Here is an 8820-nt window from a genome sequence, read left to right as displayed (position 1 = left end):
AAACAGCAAAACACCTTTCTGCAAGGCAAAATACCAAAAAATTGTTGCACTCTACCAAACACGCCAAGCAGAGACCATTAAAGGTGCAACCTTTTTTCAAAGATCAGGCAAAAAGCAAATCTTCAAACAAAGCGAGGAACAAGACGCAGATTTTTATCAAGTATCAGGCAGGAAAAAACCACAAACGACAATAAAATCCTAGAAAGCTTCAACGGAAAAGCCAAGACAATGCATAAAAGAAAGACAGGAATAACATGTTACAGTGACAAGCAAATACAAGACTTCGAAAGATTCAAACTTTCAAACATGCAAAATCGAAACTTCACCAAAAATTGAAAACGAAGCTACAAGAAAGCCAGTACTTACCCGGAAAAGAACAGCAAGCTTCGAGGAAATTGAAGATGGAGACGAAATCTGGGACGCCCTCTCACAAGCAAAAACGCGAACAAAGAGCAATGTCGTAGAAGAGAAAACACAAAAACTATGAACTCCAAGAGAAAGCAGAAGCGCAAACGAAAGAACAGAAAGCAAAGAAAGCAGAGAAAAGAAATTACGAAAAGGCTAAAGGAGAAAAACCGTTTCTGAGTTTTCAAAATCAAAAGTAAAAGAACCAAAGGGAAACGGGGCAATTAATGCTCAAATTAAAGAGGGCATTAAACCCTCGCACGTTCCCAAAAAAGCGCCGATATAAAAGCGCGCGTCTTTTAGAAGAAACGTTCTACATTCAAAGCTGCTACAAAGGAGTCGACAAAATGCTTGATTTCGGCTTACCAAAGAAAGACCGAAGTCAAGGACTCGATCTCAAAAAGAAGACCGAGCTCAAACAGGGGCACTGTTCATATCCTGGGTCGAGCTGTCCGACCTAAGATGTTCTACAGACAAAGCGACCGACCTCTTCAGGTCAGGACAATCCGACCTCCTCTCAAAGAGCTCGGTCAAGTCATGAGAAAGCCCAAACAAAGGGCCCAAATAGAGGAACACGCCCCAGATCCTAAGGCAGCCCAAGCCTACAAGAGAAGGGCGGTTCCCTTGAAGATAAGATGACCTCACTTAAAGATAAAGATAAGATAAGATAACTAACTTATCTTATCCAAAAAGATCACTCCACACCATTATAATTACATTGAAGCACCCAGGTATAACTCATACTCTGATTCTACTCAATACCTACTTAATACCTTTGCTAACTTAAGCATCGGAGTCCCTTGCAGGTACCCTTCACCCTCCGGGGACAAAGGATCAGCAGCACTTTCAGTCCCGCAAGTCGGACACACCAGCTCCGGCCGCAATACACCTGCCGGACACGTCGGTTCCGACCAACACAAAAGATCTCGATCGAGATCGACTTACAGTTTCAGGTAACCCTCGGAATAGATACTGTAAGTATATTCTGTGATTTAGGCTCCAGCCCACTTGCAATATACACACTAATTATAAATTTATATTCCAAACCCAACCAAATTTTGGGTAGGACCAGTTATTGAATTCAGTGTATTGACAATGGCTTTTGACTTTAAAATATGTTTGACCCATTAAAATGAAGGGGAAAACGCATTTGGAAAAGGTAACGTATATTTTTGTATTGGATTACTTATGTCATGTGATTAAAGCTGAGATGTCGGACACTATGAAAATATAACAATGCTGATTGTATTATGTGTTAGTATTCTCCTTAAAGCTAAGGTTTTCTAAAATCAGCTTTATCATATTAAAGATTTTGTTACCTTGTATTCTAAAAGTATATAATAAAACTTTTATGTAACAAGTACAACTAAAATTTTAATAACAATTTTTAAATTAAACATGACTATGATAAGTATTATAAAAATTTGTAATGTACTTGTTACTAACCCATACATAAGAAAAATATTTAAACTTTATAAAATGCATTTTTTTTCCATAAAACTCGCGTTATCTAACTAATTGAATTCGATTTAGTATTGGTTCTATGTAGATATAATTGTTAGTGTATCAAAGTACAGTTGTTGATAAAAAAATATTTTCGATATAAATGCAGTGAATCGAAGAAGTAAAGTGTAGTCTCTCGAGAAGATATTCGTGTGAGTATAAGGTTGGAGGTATTCAGCGCTGATTGGATTTTGATTGTGTGGTTGATCGAGTAAGCCAAATCGAATAGAAGTTTCGATTTAAAGAATTGAGTAAGGCCTTCGAAAAAGCTGATCGAATAGTTGTGGAAGCGGGAAAGTTCGTGGCTTTTATCACATGAGGAAAATATTGGAAATATCTATAATCACGCAGTGGGAATGGTTACCAGGAGTGATTGTATTTCAAATCTGTAATTCTTCATTTAGTTGTAATTAATTGCAATTAAATTAACCGTTATGTAAGATAGTCTATAAATACTGTAAAGTGTTAGGGAATAAGGGTTGAAACTTTTACTCAGAAAAACACTCTAGCATTCTCACATCTCAGTGATTCCCTGAGTTTGCGATCGAGTTTCCTTTTTCTGTAGGGTTCCTTCCACTCTCTTCTTTCTTTCAATTTTAATTCTGTTTGTAAACTTCATATTTCATTTAATCTTACTCACTAAGTGTTATTTACATTCTTTATTTTCTCTGTTTAATTTATTTTTCAGCATTCTCTTACTTGTTTTAAAGTTCCTTGATTTAATTGAAGCACTTTTTACTGTTTCCTTTTGATTTTGGTACAAGCCTTTTGATTTACCATGTCTTTACTTATTGAAAACTTTGATTTCTAAATTTCATTTAACATTTTACGAATTTATTTTATTTTTATTATCAAAATTTGTCTAATCAAAGACGCTTTGATGCACTTCTAGAAAATTGGTACTCGCATAGAGGAGTAGGTTTCGCTTCCAAACCACTAGATATCGAACCACCATCGATTTACTAAAAATTGACAAAATAAATTGGCACGCTCGGTGGGATAGTTTTAAATCAAAGTGTGTCAAAATAACTGTTTTCTAGTAATTTCTTAGTGGGAAAATCATTCACATGACTGATGAATTATCAAATGTGAATGGTGGTTCATCCACCAATGATTGCATACCAGTATCCATGCAACAAGTCGACGTGACTTCACGTTCGGAAGGTGCAATTGGAACTGAAAGTATAGCCGTTACGACTATACAGACTGGGAATATTGGATGTAATACTCATCCACGTGGTCCTGTGCCACTATATCAACCTCCATTAACCGTTGGTTGGCCTCCTTATGGTCTTTCTCTTGGTTATACCCTACCGGTGGATGGTTTCATGCTGCCTGTCCATTTTTGGGAATATGAATGGAGTGAATAATGCTCAAAACCCCCAACAATATTCTGAGTATTCTTGTGAATATCAGGTGGGCTTCACTTCGAATGCTACCAATTCAATGGCAGTATATCGACAGCAAGTGGAGGAAAGTCACCATGACTTGGTCAATTTATTGACCCAATAAATGACTACAATTCTGAATCCCATGATGGCTGATCATGAGTCGAGATTCGAGCGTCTGGCCAGACAAGTTGAAAGAATTGCTCGAATCGTCGATTATGATGAAGGCGAGAGGCATAATGCTCGAGAAATAATGAGGGGATGGAAAATATTTTTCAAAATGAAAATCATATTCCAAATAGAAAAAATCCTTGCATAGTTCTCTGACATGAAAATGTTGTTAATGTTCTAAATGGATTGCATGGTGATCGCTATCAAGTTACTAAAATTGTAGAAGAGGTTTTGAATCGGGTTGGCCTGAATGTTGGTTTTATGAATCAGCCACATTTTGTGTCTGCTTTTTCTCAAGCATTTCAAATGGCTGAAGTGCCAAGAGGGGTTAAAAACTCGAAAATAACCACAAAGTTTGTTGGAGAAGTTGGAGAATTGACTACTGAACATGTTGCTCGTTATTTGTTTGAGATTGGAAATCTAGCTAATGATGAAAATTTGAAAATAAAATTTTCCCCTTCATCATTGATGAAGAATGCATTTACTTGGTTTTCGAATCTTAGATCAAATTCGATTACAACATGAAATCAGTTAAAAACTACTTTTCACGCTCAATTTTATCGAGGGAAAATGAACGTAGTAGTTACTGACTTAATGGCTTTGAAACGTGAGGATGGTGAGACCATCGATGATTATTTAATACGTTTCAAAAATTCTAGAAGTAGATGCTATGTTACATTACCTGAAAGTGAGATAGTGAAAATAGCAACGATGGGGTTAGGATTTTATATGCGCAGGAAATTGCTTAATATGCACATTCCTGATCTGGCTCATCTGGCTGAAAAGGTTCGGCAAACTGAGCTTATGAAAAAGGAGAAAGAGAAACATAGAAATGAACAGAGATCGAAGAGTAAACTATTTATTCGAAAAGAGAAGGTTTCCTATGTAACCATGGAATCCTCAGAGGAGGAATTCGACTTCAAAACAGAAGTCGATTTGGCTGAACTTAAGAAAGGTCCTCCATATGTTTGCTCTTTATTGAAAAAACTTCCTGGTAGTGAAAAGTCGAATGATTCAAAACTTAAAAGTGGAAAGAAATATAGTTTTGATATCTCGAAATCTGATCAGATTTTCGATGTGTTGCTTAAAGATAAACAATTAGTTTTGTCTGAGGGTAGAACATTACTTTCCATAAAAGATTTAAAAGGGTAGCCTTATTGTAAATTTCACCAAGCAACAAGTCATTCGACTAATAGTTGTGTCCGTTTCAGGGATTTGATTCAAGAGGCAATCATGGGAGGACGTTTTAAATTTGATGATGGCAAGAAGGAGATGAAGGTTGATGTAGATTCCTTCGAAACTGATGCCAGTTATGTGGAACCCTATTTTGGAGTGAATATGGTACGGATGTCTTATGACTTTGATGTGGCTCTTGACGATTTCGAGTCACAAATGAGATCTGTATACCGTAGAACAGGAGACGGTTTGTTGGACTTCTTGGTTTAGCAAAAGATCAAAGACTGGGACGTATCTTTATGTCCACGGTGTAATGATGTGTTTGATGCTGAAGCTGTAGCAATCTTCGAAAAGGTGAGAATGAAGAAAGAATTGGCTCATAAGGAGGAACAAGCACGTCAGAGGCAGCCGATTTGACGTGTAGAGGGCTCAAGTTCAAAAATCCCTCAACATGATGTGACTACACCTTTAAGTAGATCTCAGGCTGTAGGTGTTCAGTGGATTAGAAACTGTCAAGAATTCTAAAGGCGTGATCACCTGTATCGACACAATCCTCAATGGGGGCATCGAGCGCCGTCTCGAAATCAATATGCTTTCTATAGAGGGCGAACCTTGGGATACCCAAGAGGGAGAGGAGGAAGAAGGAGTTTCAATCAAGGTAAGAAACTTCAAATTGAGAAAGGAAAGGAAACAAGCAAGGGGGCAACTCCCTCTGTGCATTCTCGGATTGTCTTTCCTTCTGACGGAGAGACTTATCCCAAGGAAATTCCATCGCCAGCAAAGATGGAAAAAGTGAAGGCAATAGCTCAGCTGAAGACTCGTTAATTAATTTAAATTTAAATTCAAATCTTATTTTTAGGAAAAGATATTATTTTTAATTTTGGATAATTAGATTTTAAATTTATTATGATTAGTTATAAATAGGAATTTAGATGCCATCAGATGGAAACTCTGTACATTTTACCAGAATTCTAGTTTTCTTCTCTGAACCATGAGCAACTAATCCTTCATTATTAAGGTTGGGAGCTCTGTCTATTTGTATGGATTGATTCGTTTGATCTCTCTAATTTAATCCATGTTTTGATTTATATTTCAATAATTATTTTCGTTCTTTATTTTATGAATTTGGGTGGAACGAAAGTATGACCCATGTTCTAATTGAGTTCTTGTAAAACTTGGAAAAGCTCTTTACTTGAACAACAGCTTGAAAACATATTATACTGAATTTCTAATTATTTGTATTCAACGGGATACCTGACATATAATCCCTTTATTTTTGGATAAGTAGGATTCTTTTGGCATATAAACTGAAATTTGATCATCACCTTCTAATTAGAATTAATTGACCAAGAAATTGACAGTTAATGAATTTTAGAGGAGACTAGGAAGGTTTAAGGAATTATGGTCTAGTCACATATAGTTTGCCATGAAATTAAATCTTGTATGATTAAAGTAGTTAGTAAGAAAAATCAATTCAGAATAATAGATAGCTCAGAAAACCTTAATTATCTTCTCCATATTTTAGTCCCAACTCATTGCTGCTTGCTTTCTGAAATTCTTAATTTACTGTTTAATTCTCTTTGAATACCAAAACACTCTTTTCTGTTTGTCTAACTAAGCCAATCACTTAACCATTGTTGCTTAGTCCATCAATCCTCGTGGGATTGACCCTTATTCACGTAAGGTATTACTTGGTACGATCCGATACACTTGCCGGTTAGTTTGTGGGTTATAAAATACTGCACCATTATGCCTTTTGGTTTGAAAAATGCTGGCACTACATATCAGCGAGCGATGAATACTATTTTTCATGAGTTTATTGGAAAATTTATGGAAGTATTTATCGATGACGTGATGGTCAAGTCGATTTCTGTGAGTCAACATATAGATCATTTAAGAAAGGCATTTCTAACTATGAGAAAGAAAGGATTAAAAATGAATCCTTTGAAATGTGCTTTCGGAGTATCGGTTGGAAGCTTCTTAGGCTTTGTTGTTTATAAAAAGGGGATAACTATCGATAAAAATAAAGCAGATGCAATATTAGCTTTGTCTGCCCCCAAACGAAGAAAGAAGTACAATAATTTTTGGATAAAATAAATTATCTTTGAAGATTCATTTCGAATCTTTCGGATCGAACTAGGGTGTTTGCACCTTTAGTAAAATTAAAAAATGGTTCAAAATTCGAATGGACCAAAGAACATCAATTAGTGTTTGATGCGATTAAAACCTATTTGGCTAAAGCCCCGATTATGGGGAATGTTTGTTCGTGTGAACCTTTGAAATTGTATATTGCAGCATCTGAAAATACTATAGGGTGTATGTTAGCCCAAGATGATGAAAACGGGCATGAACTAGCTGTTTATTACCTTAGTCGAGTCTTAACAGATATCAAGACAAGGTATTCCCCGATCAAAAAAAGTATGTTTGTCATTATATCATGCTTGTATGAAGTTAAAGTGTTATATGGTGGCTAAATCGGTGAAAGTTATAGCACAGACCGATGTTGTTAAGTATATGCTTAGTTTCCCTATGTTAAGGGGACGTTTGGGGAAATGGATGTTAGCATTAACAGAATTTGATTTGCAGTATATCCCAGCTAAGGCTGTTAAGGAACAGGTCATTGCAGATTTTCTTGTAGACAATTCGAAAGATCTGAATGACCAGGGGGCAAATATAGTTGATGTAGAGGTCAACTATTGGAAATTGTATTTCGATGGATCTAAGCACAAAGATGGTTCAGGGGTTGGAATCTTCATTATCTCACCAGAGGGTATCTCGTCAGAATTCTTGTTCGAATTAAAATATCCTTACTCTAATAATGTTGCTGAATATGAGGCTTTAATTTTAGGTCTCGAAATTTTAATTGACAAAAGAGCTTTAGAAGTTCAAATTCTAGGGGATTCACAGTTGGTTTTAAAGTAGTTGTCAAAAGAGTTCAAATGTAATAATGAGATGTTACAAAAATATTTAGTAACTGCTTAGGAGTTGTTAACGTCTTTTCAGAAGGTTTTTTTGGTACATCTCCCTAGAATTCATAATGAAATTGCCAATGAGTTGACTCAAATTGCTTCGAGGGATCGGATTGGTCCAGAAACAATTAAGAAGTTAGCTAATATCCATCAAATTTTAGTGCCAGCAAATGAAAGAGAAGTGTTGTGTATGGATGAATGGGAGGACTCTGATTGGAGAAAGATTATTGCTCAGTATTTGAAAGATCTCAATACCACAGTCGATAGAAAAATAAAATTACGAGCAATTTGTTTTATTGGCCGATGAATTGTATAAAAAAGGGATCGATGGAAGCTTGATGAAATGTTTGAATCGAGAAGATCAGAATATTACTTTGGGTGAAGTTCATAATGGAATCTGTGGTGCTCATCAGGCAGGAAAGAAAATGAGATGGGTGTTATATCGTAATTATGTATACTGGCCATCTATGATAAAAGATTGTATTGATTATGCAAAGACATGTCAAGAATGTCAGAAACATGGTTCGATACAACAAATTCCAGCAGCCAAATTACATTTGATAATAAAGCCATGGCCATTTAGAGGTTGGGCTTTGGATCTAATTGGTTTGATTCACCCTCCTTCATCGAAACAACACAAGTTTTTTTTTGTGGCTATTGATTATTTCACAAAATGGATTGAGGCTATTTCGTTAGTTGAGGTTGGTCAAAGTGAGATAATTGACTTGATTGAGGAAAATATTATTGATGAGCGGATATTTTATACGCTTTTTGGGGGTAATTTCATGTAGATTTTAGCATGTTTTAGTTAGTTTTTAGTAAAATAATATTAGTTTTTAGGCAAAAATCATATTTCTGGACTTTACTATGAGTTTGTGTGTTTTTCTGTGATTTCAGGTATTTTCTGACTGAAATTGAGGGAGCTGAGCAAAAATCTGACTTAGGCTGAAAAAGGACTGCTGATGCTGTTGGATCCTGACCTCCCTGAACTCGAAATGGATTTTCTGGAGCTACAGAAGTCCAATTGGCGCGCTCTCAACGGCGTTGGAAAGTAGACATCCAGGGCTTTCCAGCAATATATAATAGTCCATACTTTGAGCGAGGATAGACGACGTAACTTGGCGTTAAACGCCAAGTTCATGCTGCTGTCTGGAGTTTAAACGCCAGAAAAACGTCAGTATCCGGAGTTGAACGCCCAAAACACGTCA

This window comes from Arachis duranensis, chromosome 5 (assembly GCF_000817695.3).
Source record: "Arachis duranensis cultivar V14167 chromosome 5, aradu.V14167.gnm2.J7QH, whole genome shotgun sequence".
NCBI classification, from domain to species: Eukaryota; Viridiplantae; Streptophyta; class Magnoliopsida; order Fabales; family Fabaceae; genus Arachis; species Arachis duranensis.
Note: the sequence above shows the minus strand (reverse complement) of the source record.